Genomic DNA, 18266 nt, shown 5'->3' on the forward strand with positions numbered 1-18266 from the left:
TCAAAAGCATTGGCAGATAATTATAATTTATCATCCAGCAGTGTGACTTAGCCATTTCACATTTTTGAAAAAACCCATTGCAAGCTTTGTATCTGCTAGAAACAGCAATTGCCTTCTCCTTTCTTTATCTTCCCACCTGATGAGATCAAAGTTAATCCACTATTACCATATTGAGCAGACTGATATGCCCATGTTGAATTAGACAGCAAATGACTTTCAGAGACTTACAAGGGTTTTATTGTAAGCCGATACTTTAGTACAACCCCTAGCTTGCCTCTTTCCCTAATTAACCCTCTTACCAGCCAGAAACCAGGCTATTTAAAAAAAAATGCCCTGCTTAACAAGAATCCAGCTACCTCTACCTTAAAATTATTCAAGGACTCCGCTTCCACTACTCTTTTCAGGTAGGGAGCTCCAAAGACCATCAGAAAGAGAAAAACAAAATAATCTCATCTTGTTTTCAACAGGCACCTTCTGATTTCTGAACAGAGACCCCTAGTTTTAGATTCTCCCACAAGAGGAAACATCCTCTCCAAATCTCTCCTGTAAAGACTGGTCAGGATTTTACATGTTTCAATCGACGAGCTTCTTGTTTTTCTTCACTCCAGCAGATACAAGGCTAGCTTCTTCAAGCTTTCTCATAAAACAAACCACCCATTCCAAGTATTAGCTTGGTGAACCTTCTCAGAAGGTTCCACTGCATTTAAATCCTCCTTAAGTAAGGGGACCAAAACTGTGCACAGTTTTGCACACTCATTGGGGTCCTGCTGAATTTAGGCCGGAGGGCCTTGGTGAGTGGTATTTGAAACGGGGTGGTAGGCAGAAGAAATGCCTGGTTGGGGGCAGGGGCAGTGGAATACTTTGGCAGGCCTCTGATTGGCAGAGGGAGCAGAACCTCAGGGTGAGTGCCCAGTCTCGGTTGAGATTTCTATGAAGAAGTGGGCACTATTAGCTGCAAGGGATGTAATATAAACCTTTCGGGTGCCATCAGTGTATTCCTAAATGGCAGCCACGTGTGTGTGCGTGTAAGTTTGATGGGAATCATGCTGAATTTCACCCTGGTAAAAGGGTTAAAATGGGTACATTTAGCTTCCACTTAGGATCCTGATGCTAACCAGAACACAAAGCCAATTTGAAGCAAGTAGCAACATTTTGAAGCTTCATTTAAATGCGTTCCAGCAAGTGCCTTCCATTAATCCTATTTGGTGAACACATGCTCAGCATCAAGAACTCCCTCCAGCCAGTGTTATATAAACTGGTCATCGACTAGAATAGTTCCAGGTTAGTTAGTGGCATATTTCTTCTCGCTGTTGCTACAATCCTGCCTGTTTCTGTTGCATTCCCTCACTTTCCAAGTTTCAAAGAACCACAAGGGATGTCGTTGATGAAGTACTTGTTGCTGACTTCAAGGCCATTGCACAAATCAGTTTCTGCCAACCTGCATATATGAGACGATCTTTGACTTGGAAGTGAACTCAAGTGAAAGGCTGCACGGAGTAGGTCAGGCAGCCAGCAAAGGGAAGAGGAGAATCACCTGGAGGTCAAATCTGCACATGATATTTAGGGAGTAATTCCCCTACCTGAGCCTTAGTTGTGATCAATGTATTATGAGACATCTGGTCTTCCATAAGGACATGATCACTGACAGCTACTACAACATAAACTCAAGAAGAATAATCGTCCTCTATTTTCCTCCTGTCACAGGCAAGCAGATGGAACAAGTATAAGGGTTTGTAAAGTTTTCAGACTATCCTCTGGCTCAGAATAGCATTGAACTGCATGCATGTAGAATTGCACAATCCCCATACTGTAAAAAGAGGCCATTTGGCCCATTGAGTCTGCATCAACCCACTGAAGAGCATCCCACCCAGACTCAGAGACTCATCCAATCCCCATAATCCTACAATTACCATGGCCAATCCATCTAATCTGCACATCTTTGGCCTGCAAGAGAAAACTGGAGCACCTGGAGGAAACTCACACAGATACATGGAGAATGTGCAAACTCCACACAGACAGTCATCCAAAGACTGGAATTGAACCTGGATCCCTGATGGTGTGAAGACAGCAGTGCCAACTATTGAGCCATCATGTTGCTCCTGGTGCTTTGATCATTTCACCTGATTACTCTATGAAAGATTCGAGCTGACAAATTTCTCAAGAGGGGCAGCTGATGTGTTACCACAGGCAGTGTATCATTCTTGGCATCACTTGTGATGTTTTCATTCTTGTGCACTCCAAAGGAACATCTGCATTACATTCCTGAAGAAGTGTAATACCCAAAATATTGACTGCTCCTTTCCTCCCGATGCTGCCTGGCTCGCTGTGTTCTTCCAGCCTCCTGTTTGTCAACCTTGGATTCCAGCATCTGCAACTTTTTTTTGTCTCAGAACAAACCAAATTGGGCTACAAGGACTGTCTAGGGGTGTCATGACTCATGGGCATGAGTTTGCAAGCCATACATGCTTGGCAGAATAAAAGCCAAGTTGGTACATGGAAGACAATAGCATAGACTATTAACAAGACAATTATTCTGCCGTGTGGGCAACACCAGAGGGGCATTCTACAGCAGTACCACAATCAAATCCCACAGTATCATTATCTATAGTCTAGAAACTGGTCCAACCAGATAAGGACTGTTGTGACAAGAGTAAATCAGAGACTGTGGTGACTGTCTCAATTTTTGACTTCCCAAAGACTTTTCACCATTTAAATGCTACAAGTCAGGAGTGATGGAACACCATCACAATTGCCTCGATGAGTAAACCTAAAACATTGCCTCAGAAAGTCAACAAAATTCAGTAAAAGAACAGTCTGTTTGACTGGCAATCCACCCATAATCTTAAACTTTCACCAGTTTCAAATGTTCTTAAGTAATCCGAGAGAAATTTTAATTTGTTCAGAGTTTGTGTTATGATACATAGACTATCATTCACTTCTATGGCTGCCAAATCAATATTCTCCCCGTTGCAATGTCAGAGATACTTACTATTGAAACAACAATGTTCTACATAATACGTTAGTGAAGAGAATAGGAAATGTGTGACTTAACAATGCTTCTTCGTGACAGTCTGTGTTTTGATGAGGAATCCTGCTGTTGAAATTCACTCTTTAAGCTTCCACAAATTGCTATGCAGAAGTCAAGTTGAGTTCTGAAAGGTAATCCCACAAATGGAACCAATAATTTTTATTTTCTGAGTTAGTCCCTCAATGGATTGTTATTTTGCACAGAACAAAGGCACTGCTTTACATGTTTGAATGTCTGCATTGATTCACAAAATTACGGGATTAAAATCCATTGCAACACCTCAGAGGCTTGAATTTTCTATAAAACTGACAGTCAATCAATAAGTAGGTCAGCAGTTTTGAAATCAAAGTCTGTGTGCAATCCGATGCCTCAGTATCATTGAGGACTTTTTTGGGAGAGTGGCAATGTCAAGTGGGTGTTAAGGTGAGATACAGGTTTGCCTGGTAGGACAAACTCTGGATATTAGCCCCATTCACATCCATACCTGTGCAAGTGTCATTTTTATTAACATTTTAATGAACTAATTTTACACAGGAGATTAGAGGCTAATCGTGAGTAACATACTTGGATGTTTGAAATAGCTTTAGAGCTGTTTACTTATCGGGCGGCACACTGTATTAATTCAGCATTCAGAATGTCCATCTCAATCACATACTGAAGCTAAATGGTATTGGCAGACATCACAAAGAAGGCATCTTATTGTCCAGAGGCAGCTTCAATTTTTATAAATTGCATTTACTTTGATATTATGTTTGGATAAAAAATGGCAAATTTCTAAAATTTAAGGGAATATATCCCAAGCACAGTTGTATCTTTTCCAAGACCTCTCATGATTTTCCTGTAGACTTTTTACTCTGCAATATAGGATCTAGCTTATATTCAATTATTGGAATAAGATACTGGTTAAAATTCCATCTAGTCACGTTTCAAAAAAACATTACTTTGAAAAGTAATGTAACTGTTTGCAAAGAGAATTTAGAGGTATAATATAATCAATCACAAGTTTACACTTAAGACTGAATCTCGTTGCACACACTTAGAAATGATGCCAATCCATTTTGGAAATAAAATTTTGCATAATGCAACTTACAATGCATCAACAGGTTGGTATATCAAGGTGAGCATGCCTGCATGTTGCTTTTCCTAACAACTATCCACTTGCAAACTCTAGTCATTATTGAGGCTCCTCAGGCCAATCCTTGTACACTAGGGATGGACAATAGGGATGACTTGTCAACAGTGTCCAGACTGTAAGAATTATTGAAGAAAATCGATTTGCTTTTGAGCCCTTTAACTTTGTGAAGCTCCATTCCTCAATATCCAAGAATGTAGGTTGCAATATTGACCCTTAAATCTGTAGTTATAGCTTCAAACTGTACTCCTCCAACTGGCAAGACTACACATTGGGTTTGTAAAGTTATTTGTTCTGTCTCTACATGTGTGTAGATATCAGAGGCTCCCTCTTTTTAAGATGATTTTGAAAATGGAAAAGTTACAGTAATTATCTCCAACCATGAAAGCATTAGTTTTTGATTAAATAGGAAATAAATGTAAACCAAATGGAGGTTTGATGTGACCTTCTGCTCCCTTCTAAAATTCAAAAAATGATAACTTTTTAAAAGAAATGATTTTTTTCCTAATAAAATTGTGATGCTTCTGGCTAGCAGCAGCTAATTTAACAGAAATTAGAAAGCACTAGGATTTAGCATGAACTAGAAAGTGGTACTTAGATTTTCCAGTGCTGTATATGTCAGTATCAGAGATTGGTGCCTTACCATCCTACTGTGGCATCAGGGGAAACTCAGACCTTTTCAAAATATTGTGGTCTAGACATTGGATTTTGTAGTTACTGAAGATATCAGCATGGTGGAAAATCTCTTTCCATGCTGTGTAATGGCTTCCTGATATCCAGATTTTGGAATCTAGAAGTCATCAATGGCATATGTGCATATAATGGCATTAAGCATTGAGCTTGTTGTCTACATGAACTGAGAGCCTAATACCTATTTCAAGCATCTTTCTAAAAACGATGCCTGACTGACAATATTACTATCTGATCACTGTCTGATTGTTGTTTCTGGGAGCCTGCTATGTGCAAATTGCTTGTGTATTTCCACACATTAATATGGTGACTACACTTCAAAAGTACATGATTTACCATGCAATGCTTTGGATAATATTGATCATACACATTAATTCAAATTCTTTTTTATTTCCTGTTTAAAGTGCAGTTTAAATGACAGTATAGTTCTGCTGTAATGTGTGTTTCATTAACGTGATTTGGCTGTAACATGATTTATGAATGGTGGACGCTGTTTGGATAATGCAAACTTTCTGCTGTCCAGTATAGCAATATTCTATAGCAATTTCCCAATGATTTAATTTTCCATAGTGCAAAGCCATGCAAGAATGCAACTATCGTGTTGTAGGGGAACTATGTGTAACACTTGTTTACTCTTCTTTAAGTTTGAAAGCTGAAGTTTAAACTCTAACTTCTGGCAATGCTGTCAATATCAAATTGAAACGAGTAAGAGACTGAGATCAGATTGAATGATCTAACATTGAACACCAGCAGTGACACAGACATGATGGGTTCAGTAGTAACCTTTAGATTTCTATGCTTTTCTGATGTATGTGCTTGGATAATGAATGCGTTCAAATGGGTTGAAACATGATGTAAGCTATTACATAAGTAACATATAACTCACGTTGAGAGAAAAAAAGGCAGAGACTGAAAGTCACATTTGCAGGGGGATGACAAAGGGGTTTTCAAATGAAGATTTCAGCCTACAGGACCTGATGCTACAGCACCAAAGCTCAGTCTAACCCCAGACACTGTAGCACATTGCCTGGGCAGATACAACATGTATATTGTCAAGGAATGTTGCAGTCTTAGAAGTGCATCTTTCAGTTTAATATTTAAGCTGAAACTGCTTGACTACTCACTTGGTTGTAAATCATTCTATGGGATTGTGTGAAGAAAGACAGGGATTTCTCTAAAGTAGCATTTATCCTTGAGACAATAGTATAAGAACCTGTCAACATCAAAATTTATCCCATTGCTGTTGGTCGGATCCTGTTGAGCATGAATTAGCTGCTGTGTTTAGTTACAATTTGATGGTGACCTACATTTTAACAAAAAGCACCGCTAAGTTTGAACTGCTTTGGAACCTGAGGACCTGAGGGGAAGGAGAAAGGAAATAGATTGGCAAACATGCAGAGAGATTATTGAATTTTTACAGAATCCTAGCGAAACTGGAGTTGGATCATTGTATGCAGTTTTAAACAGCTCATTACAGGAAGGATATAAAAGAAATGAGATTATAGCTTTATGGATGTACAAAGATGTTATCAGTCAGGGTGGGTTGTAACCACTGAGGTGTTTAAAATTATGAAGGATTATGAAGTGATTATCACCAGTGGGATTGAAAGAGAAAACAGAAACTCCAGATAACCCGAATTAAAGGGGAGATAAGAAATTTTTATATTTATTCAGCCAAAACGCAGGATTCTCTGCCACAAAGAGGAGTCATAAATGTTTTCAAAAGTGTTTTAGGTACCAACTGGACAAAAGGAACTGTAGAGGTATTCTACAATCTATCCTGGTACAGTTTGAATTAAACTAGTTTCTTATTCAGCACTGATAATTTTACAAAGCTGTATCACTTTTGAGAGACATTTTTCAGAATTCAGACATTAAGGGATCAAAACTGGGCAAAGGGATTGTGATGTGTGATTAACCTGTATCCATCCAAAGTGATGCAAGGCAGAACGCCTAATTTGTTTGCTAATAATAATGAGGAGGAAAATCCAGTATTGCTCACTCTGCACTGGATCTAAGATAGCGATAGACAAGTGTCATTTAAAGTCAGCTTGTGTTATCTAAAGCTAGATGGAACCTCTTACAGGTGAAAAACATTCTGGCCCCAACTATAGAGGCTGAAAATAGGGAAAGATGATTTGAATAGCAGTAAAAACCTACAATAATGGCTCACCCGACAATTAAACATGCACTAAGACTCTCTGAAGAAGTGTTGGAAATTTAACAATGTGAAGGAAGAGAGGTCAGTTTCACTCAGGGGACCAGGAGATCCTCCAGTCAGATACTATGAGAGCAGTAAAAACAGACAGCCATTGCAGTCAATGTCAGCAGTCTAGCTCCAAGTTCATGGATGTAACAAAGCAAGACATCTCATGAACTTTTACAACAGAGGTTCATCAGATTCACCCCTGTGTTGACAGGCTTGTTTTATAAGAGGAGACTGAGAAAACTAGATATTCTGTATTCACTGGAGTTTTGAAGAATGAGAGATGATTTCACTGCAACTTATAACATTCTTGCAGGGCATGGCAGGATGGCTAACGAGAGGATATATTCCCTTGGCTGGTGACTCTAGAACCAGGGCATCAAATCTCAGGATAAGGAGCAGGCCACTTAAGACTGCGATCAGGATGAATTTCTTCACTCAGAGGGTGCTGAATCTATGGAATTTACTATGCCAGAGGACAGTCAAGACAGAAGACAAATTGTTTCTGAAGACAAATGACATCAAAAGATGGAGAGGTAATGTGGGAAAATGGCATTGAGGGGATGATGACCTGGGATCCAGAATGGTCTGGAGCAGGCTAATGGATTGAATGACCTATTCCTGCTCCTTTGACCCTAATGGCTTGCTTGGCCATTTCAAAGGGCACTTGAACCTCAGCCAAATTGCTAAGGTATGGAGTCACATGTAGGCCAGATATTTGTATAGATTTATCAAAGTTCAGCGGTGGACAAATTACTGATGTCAGTGGATGTTGGCTACATGGCTGTTAGGCATTTGACAAGGCCCCACATGGCAGATTGGTCAGAGAGGTAAAAGCTGATGGGATAGAGGAGAATGTAGCGAGGTATATCCAAAACTGGCTTAGTGACAGAAAACAAATGATAATGGTTGATGCACGTCTTTATGAATAGAAAGTGGATTCCAATAATGTTCCATAGGGCTGTGTTGAGTCCCTTGCTGTTGGTACATCAATAATTTGAGTTTAAATGTGGGAGCCACAACTGGGAAAATTGCAGATGACACAATAATTTGCTGTGCAGTCAGTAGCAAAGAGTATAGCTGTCAATGCCAGAATTCTATCTAATGGTTGAATGGGTGGAAAAGTAGCAAATAGAATTTAACCCAGAGATATATGAGGAATGGGTGTGTGAGAGCAGAAGATAATCTACGAAATACATAATAAATGGGTGGAGTAGAAGAAAAGACTAGACAGCACTATATAAATGTTAGTGGGCCCTTGATGGATGCAGGACGGGTAGAACTGGTGGTAAGCAAAGCATATTGTTGGAATACTGGCAGAAGGAAAAATGGTTTGATTCAGTCACCAAAAGAGCACTAGTTTCCCTTTATTACCAATACCAGAATGAAACAGACTTGCATCAGGCTACTTTAATAAACTCAAAAGTAATTTGTTTATTATGAACAAAACTGATTCCCTAAACAAATAGAGAAAACTTGCTAACAATTAAACTATATTCCAGACTAAGCAATATCCCTTTAAACCCAGACAAACCCATTCACATGACAAACAAAAAAAAAAGACTCTGCAGAAATAATATGAATTTTGTTTTAACCAAGGCAAGAGGGGAAAAAAATACCTGTGGGCCAAGTGTCAGAGCTTAAAGGATTAAATGGGATGATTGATCACCAATCCCTGGGCCAGTTTTTCCAACAAAATTGATTTGATGACCACTACAGGATGATGGAAAATGTTCATATCAGATTTCAGTTCAGCTACAAAGTCGGTTAGACTTAAGTCTTTCAATAGAAGTAACAGTTCAGTTTTCAGGATTTATGGGGTAGTCAGATGTAACGAGATCGAGAACATTCTCGGGTTTCCAGAAATATGTCACTGAAACCTGTGTACCTTGTCCTGCTGCAAGGTTTCCTCTTACATTTTGTTTTTGTGAGGCGATGTTTGTCTTGGCTGCAAGCTTTTTGAGGTCTTTTCTTCCTTTTTCTGGGACATGTAAGTGTTGTGAAAACAAACAGAAACCAGAATGACGAAGGTAGGCAACCTTCAGTTTACAGACCCCATCTCTTCCAAACCAAATTTGTCCAGCAAAAGTATAAGCATCATATAATCAAATAGCATGGAAACGGGCCAACTCGTCCACATATCTACTATCTTACTAAAAAAAACTTTGCTTCTCTCCTTACCAAAGCTACTTGACTTTTCAGTAATTAGGTGAGCTAAAGCTGAAATTACTGTTGCACTTTTCCAAGAAATCATACGTCGCTTCAAATCCCTTTTTAATTCAGATTTCCCACACTGTTCCACATTCCATTTCCTCATGGTCTTTAAATATAAATATGCATCCACAATTTTCTGGAATGCTTTCCCAACATAAACAAAATATAAAATACAAAAGCAGCAATTTAATGCTGGAACTGTAGGAAATGTTGGTTAGACCACAGCTAGAAGTTTGTATACAGTTTTGGTCTCCATGTTACGTGAATTGCATAATTTTTCTGGAGAGTTGACAAAGGAGAATTACAGGAAAGTTGCCAGAACTTGAAGTTGCAGCTATAATGAAAGGTCAGACAGATTAGTGTTCTTTTTCTTGGAATATAGATGGCTAAGTGTAACTTAACTGAAGTCTGCAAAGTTTTGATGAACCTTGCTAAGACCTATTACACCTGGCGGTGTGGTCAGTTATGAAGTGGCACAGATTTAGGGTGATCCATAGAAAATTAGAAAGGACAAGAGAAAATTTTCTTTTCCATCTGGAGATTGATAAGCATCTCCATTTTTCTGTTCAGTGGTGCAGCCAACCGTCAACTCATGCAAAATCTCTCTGGATCTGCACCTGAAGTGCTGTAACCAATGGACCAGCTGTTGGTAAGCGGTATTAGAATGGGTGGCTAGCTTTCTCATGGCTGATGCAGAAGTAATGGCTGAATAGCCTGATTCTGTGCTGCACCTTTTCTATATTTTTACAGTTTTAAGATAATGGTTCTGAAGTAGTTACTGTTTATGTTACATTGGCTCCACCTATTGTAACAGGAACACACAGTCTATGGGGGTCGGGGAACGTAAGTGCTTTCAGTCTACCTTTCAGAAGGAATGGACGTACCCTAAAACCCTGATAACTATGTCTAGTCAAATGTAGCTGTAATTATTGCTATCGTGCAATAAAGCTTGTTGATTATAGAAGAACAGCGGTAATTCTGTAGGTACTTTATGGTGGTCATTGCTACTGTACCAATAAAACTACATTGGTCAAGGACAAAGCAAAGACAACGCATTTATGAACAAGGGTCTTGACTTTCAACCTTCAACCTTCAACTTTCAACTTTCCCGCACTGCCTGGCCTGCTGTGTTCCTCCAGCTCCACACTGTGTTGTCTCTGACTCTGCATCTGCCGTTCTTACTATCTCGCAGTACCAGAGTATTAGCCAGGTTCTTAGGATTACCAGTCCAGTGATATTACTACTGTATCATTATCACCTAATACGTTCTAGCATTTTTCCTCCTACTAATGTTATGCACTCTGCTTTACAATGTCCTATTTTCTGTATTCATCCTGTCTTAATTTGTGCTTGAGACATTCCAATACTTGAGAACTGTTATTAATTTAAAGAAAAAACCATGGGAGATCAAATCCATTGCATTGACTGCTTACGCAATTAACTATTTTAAAACTCCAAGGTGTTTGTCATCAGGTCAACAGCAACTGTCACCACTTAGTCTCAGTAAATTCCCAAGTATTATTTTATGTTGTTTCTGATTCTTTTTAGCACGTTCCTCATATTCACTAGCCCTTGGTTCACTCTTTGTTTTTGGAACTGTCTGTGTCTTCGACTATAATTGTATATATAATGCATTTGATTGATGCCTCTGCTTTTATGGTTCTTGCCATCATCTCTTTTCTCTTTCTTAATATTTGGTCATTTTTTGCTTGTCTGCTGTAACATCTTTTAACGTCACTTCTTTATTCACCTTTTATGACTCACCCTTCATACCTACACAGCTTGCTTTTGGATTTACGGCTGTAAATTTTGATGGAACTAAATCAATTTCAACTTAATGTAAAAATCTATTATATAATGGTCATTCTTCCCCAGCGACCCCTTAAGCATCGGGTTCTTTATTTACCCTTCCTTGTTGAATAATACTAGCTCCAAAATAATCCACCCCCTCATTGGTTGCTCAATGTACTGAACTAGAAAACCATCTTTCTACGAAAGCAGCAACACAATTACAGCATATAGACTGAGAAAGCTAACTGTGACACATCTGCCTCCCGATCCATACTCCACCCATACCACACTGACTGTCACAGGCTCTCCGAACAACTCTCATCAACACTTTCTGTCTCTTGCTTGGTTTACCTTTTCTATTTTCTGAATCAAGATTATTATAACTTTGACGACACTTTGGAAAGTATTTCAGTTTGAGCTATAGGGAGAGGCTGAATAGGTTGGGGCTATTTTCCATGCAGTGTCACAGGTTGAGGGGTGACCTTCTTGACATTTATAAAATCATAAGGGACATGAATAGCGTGAATAAGCAAGGTCTTTTTCCCAGGATAGGGGAGTCCAAAACTAGAGAGCAGAGGTTTAAATTAAGTAGGGAAAGGTATAAAAGGGACCTAAGGGGCAACATTTTCATGCAGACTGTGGTGTGTATATGGAATGAACTGCTAGTGGAGGTGGTGAAGGCTGGTACATTTACAATATTTAAAAGGCATCGGGATGGGCATATGAATAGGAAGAAATTAGATTAGATTCCCTACAGTGTGGAAACAGGCCCTTTGGCCCACCACGTCCACACCGCCCCTTGACCCATCCCCCTATAACCCACACACCCCTGAACACTACGGGCAATTTAGCATGGCTGATCCACCTAGCCTGCACATCTTTGGACGGTGGGAGGAAACTGGAGGAAACCCACGCAGACACGGGGAGGATGTGCAAACTCCACACAGGCAGTCACCTAAGGCTGGAATTGAACCTGGGTCCCTGGTGCTATGAGGCCGCAGTGCTAACCACTGAGCCACCATGCTGCCCTTCCATTAGATGGATATTGGCCAAATACCAGCAAAATAAACACTAGATTAATGTAGAATATTTGGTCAGCATGGACAAGTTGGACTGAAAAGTCATTCTGTGCTGTACATCTGTATGACTATTACTCTAAGTATTCTGAGGTTTCTGAGACTATGATGGCCCTATATAAAGGAAAGTCTTTCTTTTCTTCATTTTGCAATAACTGAATTAAACAAAGAAAATTTAAAAACTTGGTTTTTAAAAAAAATTGGTTTCATTTTCTCGTTTAGAAATCTCCAGGAGACAGGCCGATAACTATTCCTCAGTAAGTGAAACAGTAGTAAGCCCCTCTTGTTGCTGGCTTATCTGAGTCAGAGATGGAAATGACTAATAAGGTTGTTTCCATACTGCTTCAGAAACAAATCAACATCAGAACTGATGCCTTATACTAGAAATATGTTATTTTATAAGCTAAAGCAGGTGCTAAAAGGAAAAATATCATCATGGTTTTAATCAAACTTGGGATTCAGACAACTGTTATAATCCAAGATAACAAAGTGTGTGGCTGGATGAACACAGCAGGCCAAGAAGCATCTTAGGAGCATAATCCACTTCACTTTCATCTGAATTCGTGGGGAGATCTGAACTTCAAAGCCTGATTAATGCTTTGTAATCACACCTAGACTTCCATTATTCTCCTTTTAATTCCCTAGTAATTGCTTGTTCATTATGTGCACGCACTTTAATTCACATAAAAGTGACTATAAATATTATTTGCGAAATCGTTAAGTCAATTCTTATCTGTGATGAATGGGATTCAGGCAACACAATGAAAATGGAATATTTTCACTTTATTTATTGAAGAGGAGTACTTCATTAGAATCATTGTATTGCAAATTAAATATAGCACATCATTATATCAGGTTCTTTGTATGCAGAAATATGTATGAGATCTGAGTATAACTACAGACTACTCAGGTACATCCTTTGTTATCTCATTTTGATTTCAAAGTTTAACCTTTGTATTCCAAATTTTAAAAGAATAGAATGCTCAAAGGTGAGAATGTGACTTATTCAGCGGTTCAGAGGAACCAACGGGAGATGGAGAAGAGGGCCAATAACCACAATGTACTTGTTGCCTGTGGGAATATGTTGCAGACTATGTCATGGAGAACCAAAAGTAGGAGGTTGTCCAATATGGGGGTGGGGGCTGGGGTGGGGTTGGCCATGTTTGGGAAAAGTAGAATAAAAATGCATCATTATAGAGGATTTAATAATTAGGGAGGGAGATAATCTTTTGGGCAGACATGGCTGTAATTCCAAAAGGAAACATAGTTACCTGGTACAAGATGCAAGATAACTCCTTGCAAAAGGCAAAAAGATTGGAAGGGGAAGATGCAGTGCAGTTCATGCTGGGGCTATTGTCATAAAGAAGATGAGGAAGCAAGCTCAGTTATATGAGTGTTGGAAGTTATGAACCCAATTCAAAAACTCGCCTTTATTTGGGGCCTCTGGATTATTAACTGAGCCATATGCCAATTGGCTTAGACATAAGGTTAGAACAGTGAATGCATGGATGGAAGGTTGGCACAGGAAGGAGGTGTGGTATTTCAGGGAACACTGGCACCAGTACAGGGATAATATGGCATGTTAGCCACAATTAGAAAAGGAAGGGGGAACATGAGTTAAGATGTCTCACTTCAACTGCATTGAGACTTGTTGACACCTCAACTGGGGTACTAAATGATGTTTTGATCACCTCAAATAACGAACCATACACTTGCTTTAGAAAGCAGGTTCACCAGACTGCCTTTTGGGACAGAGCTGAGTAGACTGGGCCTATTAACTAATATTATATTATAGCAACTATCTACAAGTTACATTAATATGATAAACTTTGTTACAAAGGCAATGAGGAAATCCCAGATAGTAAGTAATTCCTTTTCCAAAATGGCAGCTGAATAGCAGCACTGCCTCAGAGCTCCTGGGTCAGTGCTCGGCTGCTTCCGTCAACTTTCTCTGTTTCTTTCTTTCTCTTTATACTTATGGTCTTTTCTTTTGCTCTTTCTCTTTTCTCTTTTTCCTTTTTTATTCTCTTTAAAAGCATTTTTGGCACCTTCAGCAGGGCGAAAGTAGGCCTGGCCTCCCGAGCATGTGCAGCAGTGGTGGCATGAGTTGGTTCTTTGGGGACAACGAGTCCAGCGTGGTGGAGAGTGAGCTCTTAGAGAGCTTGTGACGGCAATGAGTGTGGGCCCAGAGATGGCACTTCGACATTGATGGGCCCACCAACGCAGAGCTCGAGGAGGTGTCGGTGGCAGTGCATTTCAAGATGACGTTGACAGCAGGTGACCTCTGCAGTTGGCGGAAAAGCATGCATCTGTGGTCATTGTCGGAATTGGGATGTTGGCTTTCAGCTGTGGCGATGCAGCAGGCCCAAATGGATAGTCCTGGCAGATTGACAGGCGTGGTGGTCGCATCAGCAGTGGTGTGGTACTCCTGGACTGCTGTTGCAGTGATGGTGGGCCCGGACCAGGGTTCCTGGAAAGGACAGTGATGTGGAGGTTTTGGAGAGCCCAGATGGTGTTGGGGAGACCCAAAACCCCCCCTATCCTCAGGTATCAAGCAGAGCACAAGTAGGGAGGAAGAACTCTGCTTTTAGTTATATTCTAGTTATATCTCAGTGTCTTCTGTCACTCAAAATGGAGCTGGTGCATGGCGACATATTCCACTTTTCACTATTTATTTGTTGAATATGGGTGACAACAAATCATTCAATTCAACTCAATTCACTCGATCATTCAATATCTAAAGCTGTTGTCTGTAGGATATCATAGTCATCATGCTCCTTAGCCATAACCTTCTGGGATAGTTACACCCTGTGCAACAAGGAAAAAGTGCTGTTTTTCCCTATCTCCATTAAAGGCTGCATCCCATCAGCAGTATTTATTTATACGTCCCAACAAGAAGACAGTGCACTTTTAAAGGACAACTTCAATTTTTACAGGAGCATTTCCAGAAGAAAAAGAGACAAACCAACCATGAATTTAAAACAATTACTTCAACTGAGGAACAAAGTTTCCAGATGCTCCCAGTAATCGGCTTTTGATCTTTCCTTTTATTTACGCTTTACCTTGGCATAAGTTAGCTTCATTCTTTGACTCTTGTACCTTTGCTACTTTGTTTGAGTTTATATGTGTTTATGCACATGTTGTGGAACTTGGGAAATTACATTTTTAATATTTCTAATTGGGTGGATTTTAATGCAATAAAAGTAACAGTTATGCTTCACCGGGCTACTGCACTGGTAATCAAATTATTACACAAGTTAAAAATTTTAAGTCACATACAAAATTCTTCAATTTAACCACCTTTTAGATGCACATAAATTAAGACCAGGTCTCTCTATGTAATAAGACATATTATTTATTACAAATAAATAGATTCTAACTACAGATAAACAATTTTGGGCGATCAACATATGACTCCACTGGTTAAACTTTAACTGCTGATAAAGTTGCTTTCAACATACATTCAGACAGGTACCAAAAAAGTGGGTTTTATGGGCAGAGGGAAACACCAGGAAGACGGTGGTACAGGGTTTGCTAGAGTCATGGAGCCCGAAAGCATGGAGACAGGCCCTTCAGCCCAAACTGCCCATGCCAATCAAAATGTTCATCCATGCTAACCCCATTTCCGTGCCCATATCCTTCTAAACCTTTCCTATCCATGTATTCATCCAAATGCCTTTTAAGCGTTGTTACGTACCCACCTCGACCACTTCCGCTGGCAGCTCATTCCATCTGCGTACCACCCTCTGTGTACAAAAAGTTGCCCCTAAGGTTCCCATGCATTCTTTCCCCTTTTGCCTTAATGGATGACCTCTCATTCTGGATTCCCCATCTCTGGGAAAAAGACTGAGTACATTCACCCTATCCATGCCTCTCATGATCTTATACATTCCTAAAAGATCCCCCATTAGTTTCCTATGCACTAAAGAAAAATGTCCTAGCCTGTCCAACCTCTCCCTATAACTCAGTCCCTTAAGTCCTGGTAACATCCTTGTAAACTTCTTCTGCACTATTTCCAGTTTAATAACATCCTTCCTCTTATTGCAAGGTGGCCAAAACTAAGCACAATACTCCAAGTGCAGTCTCACCAACATTCTGTACAACTGCAACATAGCTTCCTAACTTCATTACTCAATGCCCAGACTGATGAAGGCCAGTGCGTCAAAAGACTTCTTCACTGCCCTGTCTCCTGTAACTCTACTTTCAGAGAACCGTGCACCTGAACTCCGAGGCCCATTTGTTCCAATACACTCCTTAAGGCCCTCTCTTTCACCATGAAACTCCTACTTTGATTTGACTTTCCAAAATGCTATACCTCACACTTATCTATATTAAACTCCATTTGCCATTTCTCGGCTCACTTCCTCAGCTGATCAAGATCCTGCTGCAATTTCTGATAATCTTCCTTACAGTCCATGATACCATCGATATTAGAGTCATCTGGAAACTTAGTAACTATGCCTTGTGCACACAAATCATTAATGTAGATAACAAACAGCAATGGGTCCAGCACCAACCCCTGAGGCACACCACTAGTCACAGGCCTCCAGTCCGACAAGCATCCTTTCACTATTACCCTCTGCTTCCTACCATCAAACCAATTGTGTATCCAATTTGTTAGCTCTCCCTGGATTCCATGTGATCTAACCTCCCACAGCAGCCTACTATGTGGAACCTTATAAAAGGCCTTACTGAAATCCATATAGACTACGTCTACTGCCCTGCCCTCATCAACCTTCCTGGTCCCTTCTTCAAAGAACTCTAACAAATTTGTGATCTCCCACTCATGAAGCCATACTGACTACTAACCAAACCTCATCTTTCCAAATGTATGTATACCTTATCCCTCAGAATCTTCTCAACTAATTTACCTACCACTGATGTTAAGCTTACTGGTGTATAATTCCCCAAGTTCTTCTTTGCAGCCCTTCTTGAATAAGGGCACAACATTCGCTACCATCCAGTCTTAAGAGACCTCACCATGGTTAACGATGATGCAAATATATCAGCTAAGATCCCCAAAATTTACTCACCTTCTTACATTCTAATACTACCAACACTTCCTCTACTGTGCTACAGACTGTCTCCAAGACATCACCACTAATTTCCAAAGTTCCCAAGTCTTCATGTCTTTCTCCATGGTAAACACAGAGGAGAAGTATTAATTGAGGACCTCGCCCTCAATGTGGCTCCACACACACATATCCACTTTCATCCTCGAAGGATCCTATTTTCTCTCTAGTTATTCTTTTGCCCTTAATATACTTAAAGAATCTCTTTGGATTCACTCTAACCATCTCAGCCAAAGCTACCTCATGCCCCCTTTTCACCCTCCTGGTTCCCTTCTTCAGTAAACTCCTGCATCCCTTCTACACCTCCAGGGATTCCCTTGAACCCAACTGTCTATAACTGAACCTTGTCTGCTTTTTTTCCAGCCAAAGCCTCAATACCTCCTGTCATCAAGGGTTCCCTACTCTTGCCAACCTTGCCCTTCGCCATCACATTCTTTTGCTGATCAGAACACTGCCACTCCATCTTTCTTCTCAAGTAGCTTCACAAGTTTGCATTAGGCACAGTGTGACCCGTCCATAGTATAGTCTCTGAGTTATTAATTAGAAGTCTATGAGAAGTTATTAATTAGAATTTACTGCAACTGACGAGTGGAAATAAACTGGCTATCTTCAGGCTTGCAATTTTTTTAAAAATGCAGAACTAAAACAGTTTCTTCCCTTCCAGACATCCAGTAACTTCTGCCCAAGCAATCACATCCTCAAGCTGTTTAGCAACCCGAGAGCCAATCACATAGATATAATCCTAGCCCTAAACCATTGTTATTGATAACTCATCACTAGTTCATAGACGCATCTGCTATTTATTGCCAGCCAAAGCACCATTCATTTATAGCGTGGATGAACACAGCAGGCCCAGCAGCATCTCAGGAGCACGAAAGCTGACATTTCGGGCCTAGACCCTTCATCAGAGAGGGGGATGGGGTGAGGGTTCTGGATTAAGTAGGGAGAGAGGGGGAGGCGGACCGAAGATGGAGAGAAAAGAAGATAGGTGGAGAGGACAGTGTAGGTGGGGAGGTAGGGAGGGGATAGGTCAGTCCAGGGAAAACGGACAGGTCAA

This window comes from Stegostoma tigrinum, chromosome 3, assembly GCF_030684315.1.
Source record: "Stegostoma tigrinum isolate sSteTig4 chromosome 3, sSteTig4.hap1, whole genome shotgun sequence".
Lineage (NCBI taxonomy): Eukaryota > Metazoa > Chordata > Chondrichthyes > Orectolobiformes > Stegostomatidae > Stegostoma > Stegostoma tigrinum.